This window comes from Rhinolophus sinicus, chromosome 18 (assembly GCF_057876585.1).
Source record: "Rhinolophus sinicus isolate RSI-liver-muscle chromosome 18, RSI-T2T, whole genome shotgun sequence".
Classification (NCBI taxonomy): domain Eukaryota; kingdom Metazoa; phylum Chordata; class Mammalia; order Chiroptera; family Rhinolophidae; genus Rhinolophus; species Rhinolophus sinicus.
The window spans coordinates 85,574,906-85,589,551 of NC_142518.1; the positions used below are offsets into that span (position 1 = coordinate 85,574,906).

At 38.4% G+C, this 14,646-nt stretch overlaps 1 pseudogene; it reads right to left on the reverse strand.

The window, feature by feature from the left end:
* Positions 1-2,370: 2,370 nt before the first annotated feature.
* Positions 2,371-3,098, reverse strand: LOC148754671 (high mobility group protein B1-like; annotated as a pseudogene).
* Between the last annotated feature and the right edge of the window lie 11,548 nt (positions 3,099-14,646).

Consider the following 14,646-nt stretch of genomic DNA (forward strand, 5'->3'; position numbering starts at 1 on the left):
CATGCAGAGTTAATTCTTTTTTGTTACCTTCCTTGTAGTCAGCAGCTTCCATACTTTGTTCCTGGCATTGTGTTTCAGGTGATCTTATTTGGATGGAAGAATCTCCATCCTAGTTTCTGTTGCTTCCATTCTTGGGGCAAGGTGGAAGCCTGATTTGCTGTGGCTCTGAGCTTGCATTCAGTGGCCTGTTCATCAGTGGCTTTGGCTTCTGGTAGGGTGGGATGATTTATGGTGTGTGATTATGATCTTCTCATTTAAAGCTCTATTTGCCTGTTGCATCTAAGTGTTACCAAAGTTGTCAAAAGGTGATATTACCAGCGAGAATAAAGAAAAGTGTGACTTGGGGCGGCCGGTTAGCTCAGTTGGTTAGAGCATGGTGCTCTTAACAACAAGGTTTCTGGTTCGATCCCCCACATGGGCTACTGTGAGGTGCGCCCTCCACAACTAGATTGAAACAACTAGTTGACTTGGAGCTGACGGGTCCTGGAAAAACACTTAAAAATAAATAAAAGTTTTTAAAAAATTAAAAAAAAAGAAAAGTGTGACTCTTTGTTGGAGAAAAATGTATCATGTATTTTGCTCTGTGGAATCACATGATTTTAGTTTCTTTTGTTTAATTGTTTCACTTTTTATGTCAATTGTGGTATTCTCCTTGCCTGGAATCTATTTGAACCTGAATCTATATAACTCAAACTTGAGTAGAAACAAAGTTTGGGCAGAGAGTTAGAAGACCTGAGTCTGTGTGCTCCTTTAGCCAAGTTACTCCTTCATTGTGCCTCAGCTTCCTCGTCTGTAAAATAGGAATAATGCCTGCTCTATCTCACATTGATGTGGAGAGAATAACTTGATTAGCTATGTGAACAAACTTAGGAAAGTGAAAAGTCTTAATAAATGTAAGAATGTATTATTTTAAATGAAATTTAAACATAATGTGGCTTCAAGGGAACATTCTTTAACCACTGGCAGTTGGTAAATTTGCTTTTGAGATTAAGCATAAGATTTATATTATTGTCTAAATGTATTTAATGGCTTCCCAATGCTTCTCCTTGCAGTGTTTGTAGTTCTGCATGTGTGGTGGTGGTGGTGGTGGTAGTGGACTTTGGAAACCTGTACTCGTATGATTTTACTTTGTCTGGTCATACATATGTGGTTTATTTGGAGATTCTTTTATTTATACTATAAGGAAATCACTCCCCTTCCTTTCCACTGTTCTTGTTGGTCTTAATTAAAGTCATAATTAAATTCATTTTGAAATATAATAATAATTAATATCCTTTGAACACTTACCATATATTGTAAACTGGTCTTAGTCAATTTGATTTTATCTATGTTTATTTATTTGGAGATAATGGTAGCCATCAAAGAAGTTGGAGTTTGAGATGGGTAAGGGTTATTTACTTTTTCACAATCTCCCTATGGGTTATAATGAGAGCAAGTCTTGGACTCAATTTTGTCATACACATTAACTCTATTAAATGAACATTCATTAATAACAGTGACAAAAACAATTCATGCAATCTATTCTGTAAGCTTGATAATGTCCCAGAAATCTGTCATTTAAAAGGTTTTGACCACAACGTGCATAGAAGGGTCACAGGAGGAAGGCACAACCACATGTCAGAAGCAGGATTAAAAAAATTATTCTTTTGATTGAGGTAAGATTCATACAACATCAAATTAACCATTCATCATTTTTTTACTAATAAAAAATTGTATTTACTTAGAAGCATTCAGAATGTCAACAAAACAGCTGCATTTTTTTTTGCAATTACAGAATGGTATTTAGTTAACAGAACAACAATTATTTTTCATAAGCTGCATTAGAGACAACTAAAGATGAAAAAGCTACCATCCCTATATATAACTAATTTGTACTGTGCACCAACAAAGACCGGCTTTAAATTTCCATGCCAATTTACAACCCCCATACTGTACCAGGCAAGTTTAGTGACTATTGAAAATAACACACAATGGGATTTATAGATGATGTAATACAGAATTGTACACCTGAAATCTATGTAATTTTACTAACAATTGTCACCTCAATAAATTTAATTAAAAAAAAAAAAAAAGAAAAGAAAATACCACCAAGACAGAGCTATCTAAAGACACATTTGGTAGTGTGTTAACTATACAAAAAAAGACACTGTACAGTTTAAAAACAAATCTTACACAGCCTTACATTTGATTTTTTTTCTTTAAATGGAGTGAGTTGTGTACAGGGGGGTTAAATGCTTTATAGACAAGAAACAAAATACTGTGCTAGAACCAACTTATTCATCATCATCTTTTTGTTTATTTATTTATTTTTTAATTAAAGTTTATCGGGGTGACAATTGTTAGTAAAGTTACATCTTCTTCTTCATCGTCTTCATCTTCCTCGTCTTCCTCCTCTTCCTTCTTTTTCTTGCTCTTTTCAGCCTTGACAACTCCCTTTTTTGCCACATCAGGCTTTCCTTTAGCTCAGTATGCAACAATATCCTTTTCGTATTTTTCCTTCAGCTTAGCAGCCTTCTTCTCATAAAGCTGCTTATCATCTGCAGCAGTGTTATTCCACATCTTTCCCAGCTTCTTTGTAACATCACCAATGGATGCTCGTCTTTAATTTTTGGGCGATACTCAGAACAAAACAAGAAAAAGGCCAAAGAAGGCCTCTTGGGAGTATTGGGATCCTTGAACTTTTTTTTTTTTTTTTTTAAGTAGGGCACAGCTCAGTGGCCCATGCGGAAATTGAACCAGCAACCTTGGTGCTACCAGCAACATGCTCTAACCAACTGAGCGAACTGGCAACCCCCTGATTTTCTTTTTTGGTTTCTCCTTTAGGAGGGATATAAGTTTTCATTTCTCTTTCATAACAGGCCTTGTCCGCCTTTGCCATGTCTTCAAATTTTCCTTTTTCTTTAGCAGACATGATCTTCCACCTCTCTGAGCACTTCTTAGAAAACTCTGAGAAGTTGACTGAAGCATCTGCGTGCTTCTTCTTGTGCTTCTCCCGGCAAGTTTGCACAAAGAATGCATACGATGACATTTTGCCTCTCGGCTTCTTAGGTTCTCCTTTGCCCATGTTTAATTATTTTTCCTCAGCGAGCACAGAGTTGCCCAGTGCCTGTCCAACTCACACTTGCCCTGGCACTGTCTCTCCATTCATCATTTTAAAGTGTACAATTTGGTGGCATTTAGTGCATTCACAATATTGTGTAAGCATCACGACTATCTAATTCCAGAACATTTGATCACCCTCCAAGAAAACCCTATAACTATTAAGCAGTCATTCCCCACTCACCTTTTCCACCCCACCTCCCAGCCTCTGGCAACTACTAATCTACTTACTGTCTCTATAGATCAGGGGTATCCAAACTTTTTTCAACGTTTTTTTACCAAGGGCCATATGTGGTAAAATACACAAACAGCCGGGCCACTCACTTGAGGTGAAGTACGTATTGCCTCACCTGGTTTATTTAAGTAAACTAAATATATTTTTGGAATTTGCTGCAGGCCAATAAAAAATGGATTGCGGGCCGCAGTTTTGACACCCCTGCTATAGATATACCTATTCTGTAAGCTTCACGTAAACGGAATCATACAATATGTGACCTTTTGTGTCTGGCTTCTTTCCTTAGCAAACTGTTTTAAAGGTTCATTTATGTTGTAGTTTGTATCAATACATCATGCCTTTTTATGACTGAGTGATATTCTACTGTGAAGATATAACACTTTTTTTTTTTTTTAACCATCGATGGGCATTTCCGTTGTTGCTACATTTTGGCTGTTGTAAACAGTGCTGCTATGAACATTCATGTGCAAGTATTTGATTGTTTTCACTTCTTTTCGGTACACATCTAGGAGTGGGATTGCTGGATCATATGGTAATTCTGTTTAACTTTTTTTTTTTTTAAGGAGAGCACAGCTCATAGTGGCCCATGTGGGGATCGAACCGGCAACCTTGGTGTTATTATACCAAGGTTGGTATAATACACCACACTCTAATCCACTGAGCTAACCAGCCATCCCCTGTTTAACTTTTTGAGGAACTGCCAAACTGCTTTCCATTAGACTTCAGCATTTTACATTTCCACCAGCAATGTATGGGGGTTCCCATTTCTCCACATCCTCACCAACACTTATTTTTCAGTTTTCAAAAAAAATTATAGGCATCATTGTCGTATGAAATAGTATCTCATTGTGGTGTTAATTTGCATTTCCCTAATGATTAATGATGTTGAGCATCTTCTCATGTGCTTGTTGGACATGTGTGTATCTTCTTTGAGGAAATGTCTGTTCAGATCCTTGCCCATCATTTTCATTGGGATTTTCTCCTTTGGTTCTTGAGTTAGACCTTTTTTGTTCCTCAATTCCTCCATTACTGCTTTCTTTTATGATTAATTGATTTTTTTCTAGTGTACAATTTTGATTCCCTTCTCATTTTTTCTTTTCTGTATATTTTTTAGTTTTTTTCCTTAGTGGTTACCCTGGAGATTACAATTAATATCTTAACGTTATACCAATCAAGTTTGAATTAATACTAATTTAGTATCAATAGTATTCAAAAACTACCCCTTTGCAGCTCTGTGACCCTGCTTTGTGTTGTTATTTTCACAGATTACATCTTTATATATTGTGTGCCCTTTAGCATAGCTTTGTAATTATTATTTTATGCATTTGTCTTTTAAGTCATATGGGGAGAAAATTGAAAAACAAAAAGAAAAAAACAGAGTTACAAATCATATATCCCATGTAACCAGCTTCTATATTTACCTGTGTAGCTACTTCTACTAGGTATTGTTCTTCATTTCTTCATATGGGTTTGGTTTATTGTCTAGTGTGTTTTCATTTCATCCTGTAGTACTCCCTTTAACATTTCTTGTATAGCAGATTTACTAGTGATGAATTCCTTCAGTTTTTGTTTATCTGGGTATGCCTCAATTTTTATTTCATTTTTGAAGGATAGTTTTTCTAGATATAGAATTATTGGTTTAATTATTTTTCTCTCAAAACTTTAAATATGATGTCCTACTTCCTCCATGGTTTCTGAAGAGAAATTAATTGGCTGTTAATCTTATTGAGGATCTCTCATATGTGGTGGGCTGCTTCTCTCTTGCTTCTCTTAAGATTCTATCTTTGTCTTTTGACAATTTGACCATATGTGTCTTATTGTGGAGATCCTTGAATTATCATGACTGGGTTTTGTTGTATTTCTCAGATGGGAAGATTCATGTTTTTCATCCAATTTGAGAAATTTCTGGCCATTATTTCTTTTAACATTTTTTTGTGCCCTCAAATATGACAGGTATCTGCTCTCACATTGATTTTTTTTTAAATTTTATTAAATTTATTGGGGTGACAATTGTTAGTAAAATTACATAGATTTCAGGTGTACAATTCTGTATTACATCATCTATAAATCCCATTGTGTGTTCATCACCCAGAGTCAGTTCTCCTTCCATCACCATATATTTGATCCCCCTTACCCTCATCTCCCACCCCCCACCCCCCCCGTCCCTGTTACCCTCTGGCAACCACTAAACTATTGTCTGTGTCTATGAGTTTCACATTGATTTTTTGGACAGTCTTTTCACTGACTGTGGAGAGCATATTCAGCTTTCTATCTTACCTCTCCCTCTGGGAATCTGTTTATACATATGTACACACTGGATGGTATCCCACAAGTCTCTTAGGCTCTGTTCATTTTTCTTCATTAATTTCTCTTTCTGCCCCTCTGAATAATCTCAACCAATTTATTGTTAAGTTTGCAGATTGTTTTTCTTCTGCTCATTCTTTTTTCTGCTTCCTCAATCTGCTGCTAAACCCCTCTAGTGAATTTTTCATTTCAGTTTCTATTTGGCTTTTTATAATTTTTATCTTCTTATTGGGATTCTCTATTTGTTGAGACAGTGTTCTATGGATTTCCTTTAGTTCTTTGTCCATGGTTTCCTTTAGGTCTTTGAGCATATTTGACAATTTATTTATAGTCTTTGCTTAGTAAGTGCAAAGCCTGGGATTCCTAAAGAAGAGTTTCAATTATAATAAATTTTTTTCCCTGTGGATGGGCCACACTTTCTTGTATCTTTGCGTTCCTTGTAATTTTTTTCTTGAAAACTAGATATTTTGAATATTACAATGTGGTAGTTATGGAAGTAAGATTCTCCACCCTACCCAGAGTTTGTTGTTGCTTTTTGTGGGCTTTTCAAAACTGTTTTTGTAAAGCCTGTATTCTTTGTCATATGTGACCCCTGAAGTCTCTGTTCTGTTAGCTTAGTGGTCAACTGGTTTTTTAACAGAGTTACCTTAAATGTCTAGAGCCAACAAAAGATACAAAGAAGAGAAAGTAAGGAATAATAAAACAGACTACATTCCTAGTCTTTGCAGATTGGTTGTATGTTGGTATACTCCTTCAATGCTTAGCCAGGCTGTTTACAACTCTTAGTCTTTACTTTCAACATGTATAGAGCCTGAAGCCTAGCAAGAGGTTAAAGTTTAGGGTCTTCTCAAGCCTTTTCTGAATATGCATCCCACATAGCGCATGCATGTACATTCCTCTATTCCCTGGCATATATGGGAGCTTTTAAAAAGCCCTTATTCCCACATATGGCTCCTTTCTCAAACTCTTCCTTCCCAGGATTCTCGGTCTATATCTTGTCCCAAGTGTTGTCCCTTTCTTCAGACTGCTGCATCCACAACCTGTACCTTTGAATGCTTTTGCCCAGGAAACTGCCCTACCACTGGGAATTCTCTGAGTTGGGCAAAACAAGAACAGCTTTTCCTCTGGTCCTTGAGGGAAATGCCAAACAGGTCAAGACCCAATTTTTTGAGAATAAGGTCTATATTGCTCCCTCTGGCACCAGCAATTTGTATGAGAGGTACAGGCTGTGGTTTGCACAGCCACTGCCAATCTGCTGTGTGGGGGATAGTGGGTGAGTAATTTGAAATAACACTATGCTCTGTTACCACAAGCAGCCTCCTTTTTCTTCAAGTCTTCCCCTAGTAATTGTCAATTTTCGATTTTATATTCAAGAGGTCTTCAAAAGTTGACTCTGGCAGTTTTTGCCAGGTCATTAATTGCTTTTAGGGAGAAGGACTGACTATTCCTCTATAGTCAGTGACATACCTCCCAGAAGCAAGATTTTTGTGCCTTATAGTAGACATGAGACAACCAAGAAAAAAATTTAAATCAATGGCTGGAATAGGACTCTTTAGGTATAAATTTACAACTCTTTCCCTTGCAGTACAGACAAGCTACAGGATTCTCTAGATTTTTATACTCTGTTCATGCAAAGGTGGGAGCATCTTTAAAATATTTTTAAAAATCAGAGTCCATTTTTAAAATATTTATAATGCAAGTTAACAGTCTAGGTTTCATCAATGAAACCCAATTTTTGACATCTGCTAATTAGCAAAGTATAGGTGATTCTGATATAGGTAATAGAAGCACTTATGGTCATCACCTCTGGATTGTGGCCCTTTCTGTCATAACTCTGGCTTCCTGCTCCCATCTGTGCATCCTGATGAGGGCAACTGACTGACCCTAGAGGTAAAGCTGAAACCCACTGTCACATACTTAAGTTAATATTCACATTGTCTATGCTTAAGTATCATAAAGTAAATGGCAAACATTATAACACAAATATTATGTGGTTTAATACTCACAACAGTCCCATGAAGTGGTGGTAGAATTATCTCTATGCTATAGATGAAAAAAATCAGAATTTAGGGAGATTAAGTTATTTGGTTACAGGTGCCCAGCTAGTAAGTGGTAGAGCTTGGATTCCAACCCAGCTCTTTGAGACTCCGTATTTCTTAAGCATTACTTTATGAGTAAAAGCATCTATTTTATGTTTGTTTGTTTGTTTTTGTTTTTGTTTTGTTATATGAAGAATGTTTTTAAAAGGAATTTTAGAACACCAAATGTTCTTAATGGTTGGAAGCTGGCCCATAGGTAGAATGTAGTTGGTGGGCTTCTTAGAAGCTTGACACATAGGAAGTCTCAAGCCCAAAGAGAGATTTAGTGCTTGTGTGGTCCTGGAATGGACCAAGAATTGGACTTGGGCCTTACTTTCTTTTTTCCTTCTGCCCTGCCACTGGAGTATAGCATTGCCTGCTCAGCATGATAGTTTGTCTTGATTGTCACAGGCCCTGGCAGCATACACAGATAAGATATACTTATGTTTGATGGACGTGGAGAATGGCAGTCTTTTAAGACAGATTGTTAGTGATTGATGACTAGAAATAGTTAGGAACATGAATTCAGTTTTGCCCTTGAAGTATGACAGGTATTTGCTCTCACATTAGTTTTTTTGGACAGTCTTTTCACCTACTGTGGCGAGCATATGCAGCTTTCTAGTAACATCTTCAAGTTAACCCCAACAGTTAGCTTTAAGAAGTGGTAGAAGGTGTGGTCTCCTACAGAATCAGATTAGAGGAAATAACTGGCAGTGCATTACTCCCCACAAATTCTACTGCCAGTTTTTCTATAATCTCTCAATTTACTTGTGTGTTCAAAAGTATCCCAGCAAAATGCCAAATTTGATATGGATTCTACTAATACTTTTTCAAAATAAACCTCCGTGAAAAGTGACTTGTTTTCCTTTTTCATCAAATTTTGGAGGGCAGACCATCAAACTTACACTGGGGGAAATGAAGCAGTCAAAAATTGTCCAGATGGCTTGAAATTAATGCAGGTGTGTCTGGAATTCTGCCATTGCTCCTCATCCTAAAATGGTAGTCAGTAAATGCACTTTTGGTAAACAATTCCAGTTTTAAATGTGCCAGTAGTATATACTAGTTAAACAAACCCAACTATGAAACTGTTTATTCAGCATATAAGTGTCCCTATATCTGAAGTTTGCATTTTTATTGGGGTTCCTTAGATTTTTAAAGTGGTGTTGTGCAGGGTGGCCTGCAGGGTCTCAGCTCCCACTCCCCACATAAGAACGCAGGATGTGGCTAGGCCAAAAAGGAACACCCACGGAGCCATAGGTAGGGGAGTCATACCACTATAGTCTCACTGGAGGCTGGATTCACATGATGTGCGACCTGCTGTCCACTTTTCTGCCTGCCAACCGACTCCCCTCTCCAGCGCAGCCACGTCAGTTATATCAGTGGCCAGTTGGCTAACCAGCTACAGCTGACGGTCAACTAGCCACAGTCGACGGCCATCTACTACCCGAGCCAGCATCCCTCCACGTGAGGCCGAGAGCCTGGAAACTGCTCTCTGGGGCTTTGTCCCCACAGTGGTTTGAGAATGTCATCACAAAAGGTAGTTAAAATAAGTAGAAAAGCTTATTTAGATGGTGTAGGTGTATGTATATGTGGACAAAGGAGGAGAGAAGGAGAAAGATTTGTATTGATGGGCTATGGTGTGTGTATGTGTGTGGCAGCGAGACGTAACTAACATGCTTACTATGTGCGAGGCACTGTGCTAAATGTTTTTCATGTATTATTGTGTTTAATTCTCATGTCAACTTTGAAGTAATACTATTATTTTCATTTTACTGCTTAGAAAGGTCACAGTAGAGATTTGATTCTAAGTAAGCAGAAAACCCAGACTCAGATCTAGCTGTGAGAGTTAGGCAAGTCACTTTTCTCTGGGCTTCAGTTTCTTCACCTGTAAAATGAAAGATTATCTCTAAAGGACTTCTACCTGTAACTGTCTGTGATTATACGTTTTTGAGCTTCTTCTTACTGTCCTCTAGGTGTTGTTTCATAAGTAGATAAATGCCAGAAGTGAACAATGACTGACTGCCATGCAGGGTGTCAGGCAGGTACTCTGGTCCCATTCCCCACATAAGAACGCAGGACATGGTGAGGCCAAAAAGGAACACCCACGGAGCCATCGATAGGGGAGTCATACCACTATATTCTCACTGGCAGCTGGGTTGGAGACACAGGAAGCAGGAGCCACATGATCTGTAACCTGCCATCCATTTGTCTCTGCCAACCAACCTCACTTGCTAGCTGCAATCCGCTGCGCTAACTGCAATCCGCTCTTGCTAGCTCAGCCACCATCTTCTTGCCAGCCCCCATTTGCTGCTAGCGTAGCCACAGCAGTTATATTAGTGGCCAATGGCTCACTGGTTACAGCTGACGGCCAACTAGCCACAGCTGATGGCCATTCAATCACAGTTGATGGCCATTTACTACCTGAGCCAGCACCTTTCCACGTGAGGCCGAGAGCCTGGAAACTGCCCTGCTGGCTCTGTCCCCACACTGACTTTGTAAAAGGGATATTTTAAAATGTAACTTAACTATAATTTATATTATAGGGATATTTTAAAATGTAGCTATATAAGCTAGTATAAGAGATAGCAGGTTACTATGGACAATACATTTGTTTAGATTTTTGTGTTGTTATTAGTGGTGGTTTTCATTAGGTCAATATAATTTTTGACACTATTAAAACACTTTGTTCTCATGATTTGCTTTTGTTTTGAGATTGATAATGAGAACATATATAATTATTTCTTGAATCCATAAATTTGGATTCTTTTAGTGTTTTTTATTTAGTGTTTTTATTGATCATCTGCTATATGTAAAATATTTTTCTAGGCACTGGAGGATATATCAGTGAACAAAAACTTACATTTCTGCCCTCAGGGAGCTTATATTTTAGTCTACCAGGCAGACAATGAACAAAGTATAGTAGTTCAATGTATAGTATGTTAAATGATGATAAATTCAATGGCAGAAAATAAAGCAGGATGACTGCTTGGAATGCTGAGTACAGTTGCTTACTATCTGAGAAAAATCAGTGCTAGTTCTTCTCAGAGCTTAGGCAACAGGAAATTCCTTACCTTGGCAATTAAGCACTGATTTTGGAGTCACATAAACCTATTGTAATTTACAATGATTACTTCCAGCTTTGTAACCTTGGGCAAATAATTTTACTTCATTGAGCCATAGATCAGTCAGTGTTGAATCAGAGAAACAGAGCCATTAGGAGTGATATAAAATAAATGATTTATTATGGAAATTTGAACTTATGTAATTGTGGGTGCAAATTAAACAGTTTATATCAGGCTCTTGCTTCTGCATCTGGCACTGGACAGAGAGTCAGGAAAGATGAATGGGAAGCAGAGGAGAACAAGGTCAAACTAGAACTCATGAGGATCAGCTGGAACCCATGAGAACAAACTGGAATCCACATCAATCTCTGAAAAACTTTAAGCCTCCAACTTCACAGATTGGGGTGTGCAGCAGGAGAAGATGGTATGCTTCATTATGGAGCTGAACCCATACCTGGCCCATGAATAAGAGAAGATGAAGAAGGAGATCCCATGGAAACTGGATGAGGTGTAACCTATGTGTTGCTCCCAATTTCAGAGAAGCTGAAGGAAGAGGTTTAGCAGTTGTTGGGAGCAAAGACACTGCCCCACACTAAAGATGAGAGCCAGGAGAGAAGAGATACATGCTAAGCAGCAATGGCACCTGGTGCCCTGCACCCACCATCTGGGAAAAAGAAGACAAAGGCGGCTATTTCACTTCCATCTCTCAGATCTCCTACATAATCTCCCTCCTGGTCCATTCTAAATCTGAACTATTTGGTATAGGGAAGAAAAATTTAGAGATGTCAGTACCAGCTTAGCTAGGAATACAATTATACCACAAACCTGTTTCTTTATTTTTATTTTTATTTTATTAAATTTATTGGGGTGACAATTGTTAGTAAAATTACATAGATTTTCTTTATAGGGATAATAATACCTAACTCATTGGATTATTGTAAAGAATAAATGATGGGCCAGCCCGGTGGCTCAGGCGGTTGGAGCTCCATGCTCCTAACTCCGAAGGCTGCCGGTTCGATTCCCACATAGGCCAGTGGGCTCTCAACAACAAGGTTGCCGGTTCAACTCCTCGAAGGAGTCCCGCAAGGGATGGTGGGCTCCGCCCCATGCAACTAAGATTGAACACGGCACCTTGAGCAGAGCTGCCTCCTGGATGGTTCAGTTGGTTGGAGCGCCGGCTGTCAACCACAAGGTTGCTGGTTTGACTCCCACAAGGGATGGTGGGCTGCGCCCCCTGCAACTAGCAACGGCAACTGGACCAGGAGCTGAGCTGCGCCCTCCACAACTAAGACTGAAAGGACAACAACTTGAAGCTGAATGGCACCATCCACAACTAAGATTGAAAGGACAACAACTTCACTTGGAAAAAAGTCCTGGAATTACACACTATTCCCCAATAAAGTCCTGTTCCCCTTCCCCAATAAAATCTTTAATGAAAAAAAGAAGAATAAATAAAATAAAACCCATGTAAAAGTATCGAGCACATATTGGGCAGTCAATAACTTTTTTCTCCCTTTCACCTACACTTTGGTCAAAGAATAGCACAATTGCAGATATCAGAGGTTGTGGAGAATGATTTATTGTTTTTGTTTTGGAGGGGGGTACTGTGAAGTCCTTTTTAAAAATTATTTTATTTTATTATTAGTTTCAGGTATACAAAACAACATAATTATTAGACATTTACACCCCTCACAAAGTGATAACCCCATCAAATCTACTACCCCTCTGACATCGTACATAGCTATTACAATACAATTGACTATATTCCCTATGCTGTACTTTACATCCCGTGAATCCCGCGATTCCCTCTCTCTCTCTCTCTCTCTCTCTTTCTCTCTCTCTCTCTCTCTCTCTCTCTCTCTCTCTCTCTCTCTCTCTCTATTCAATATTGTTTTATATTAGTTTTGATTTCAGGTGTGCTTCGAAGTGGTTAGGCATTATATAATCTATGAAGTGATCCTCCTGATAAGTCCAGTACCCATCTGACACCCTACAAAGTTTTTACAATAGTATTGATTATATTCCCCATACTGTATTTCACATCTTCATGATTATTCTGTGACTACCAATTTGTACTTTTTAATTCCTTCACCTTCTCTCCCATCCCCTACCCCCCTCCCATCTAGCAACCATCAGTTTTTTTCTGTATGTATGAGTCTATTTCTGTTTTGTTTGCTCATTTATTCTGTTCTTTAGATTCCACACATAAGTGAGATCATGATATTTGTCTTTCTCAGTTTGACTTATTTCACTTAACATAATATCCTCTAGATCCAAAAATGTTGCAAATGGTAAGATTTCATTCTTTTTATGGCAGAGTAATATTCCATTGTATAAATGTATCAGTTTCTTTATCCAGTTGTCTATGATGAGCATTTCAGTTGTTTCCACATCTTAGCTATTGTGACTAGTGCTGCAGTAAACAAGGGTGCATATTTTTTTTTGAATTAGTGTTTTTGATTTCTTTTGATAAATGGAATTGCTAGGTCATAAGGTAGTTCTATTCTTATTTTTTTGAGAAACCTCCATACGGTTTCCCATAGTGGCTGCACCAATTTGCAATCCCGTCAACAGTGCACGAGGGTTCCGTTTTCTCCACATCCTTGCCAACACTTGTTCTTTGTTGATTTATTAATGGTGGCCATTCTGACAGGAGTGAGGTGGTATCTCATTGTGGTTTTTATTTTTATCTCATTGTGATGTTGAGCATCTTTTCATGTGTATTGGCCATCCATATGTCCTCTTTGGAGAAATGGTTCTTCATGTCTTTGCCCATTTTTTAATTGGATTGTTTGGCTATTTTTTTGTGTTGAATTTTATGATTTTTTAAATACATTTTGGATATTAACCCCTTATCAGATGTATCATTGGCAACTATCTTCTCCCATTCAGTATGACGTCTTTTTGTTTTGTTGATGGTTTCCTTTGCTGTAAAAAACTTTTTAGTTTGATGTAGTCCCGTTTGTTTATTTTTTCTTTTGTTTTCCTTACCTGAGAAGATATATCAGTAAAAATATTACTAAGGTTAACGTCTGTGAATTTACTTCCTGTATTTTCTTCTAGGAGTTTTATGTGAGTCTTTAATCCATTTTGAGTTTATTCTTGTATATGGTATAAGAAGTTGGTCCAGTTTCATCATTTTGCATGTGTTTGTCCAATTTTCCCAACACCATTTACTAAATACTGTTTTTACTGCAATATAAATTCCTGCTTCCTTTGTCATAGGTTAAATCACCATATAGGCATGATTTATATCTGTGTTCTCTATTCTGTTCCATTTTCTATGTGTCTGTTTTTATGCCAATACCATGCTGTTTTGATTGCTATAGCCTTGTAGTATAATTCCCCCCCCTTCTACATTCCCCCACCCAAATCCAGTTCACGCCATTGTTTCTCTGTCTAGTTGTGTAGGACACAGCTCCCTGGCCCATGCTGGTATTATGAGCCTTGCACTCCCCCCAGCTGAGGCAGTCGGTCACTGGTCCTCGGTTTCCGCTCACAGCAGCTTACAGCAGCTCTCACTGGCTGCCAGCTGCTCATGATGGCTGCCAGCCACTCACGGCAGCACGTGGTAGCCAATGACAGTACACAGCAGCACACAGCAGCCTGCGGCAGCCCAGGGCAGCTCACACTGACCTCCAGCTACTCACCGCAGCCCAGCTCCAGGGAGAGCCATTGTTCACAATCTTAGCTGTAGAGGGCACAGCTTGCTGGCCCATGTGGGAATCGAACTGGTGACCTCGGCATTAGGAGCACAGCACTCCAATCACCTGAGCCACAGGGTCGGCCCAATTGTAGTATAATTTGATATTAGGTAGTGTGATACCTCCAGCTTTGTTCTTATTTCTCAAGATTGCCTTGGCTATTT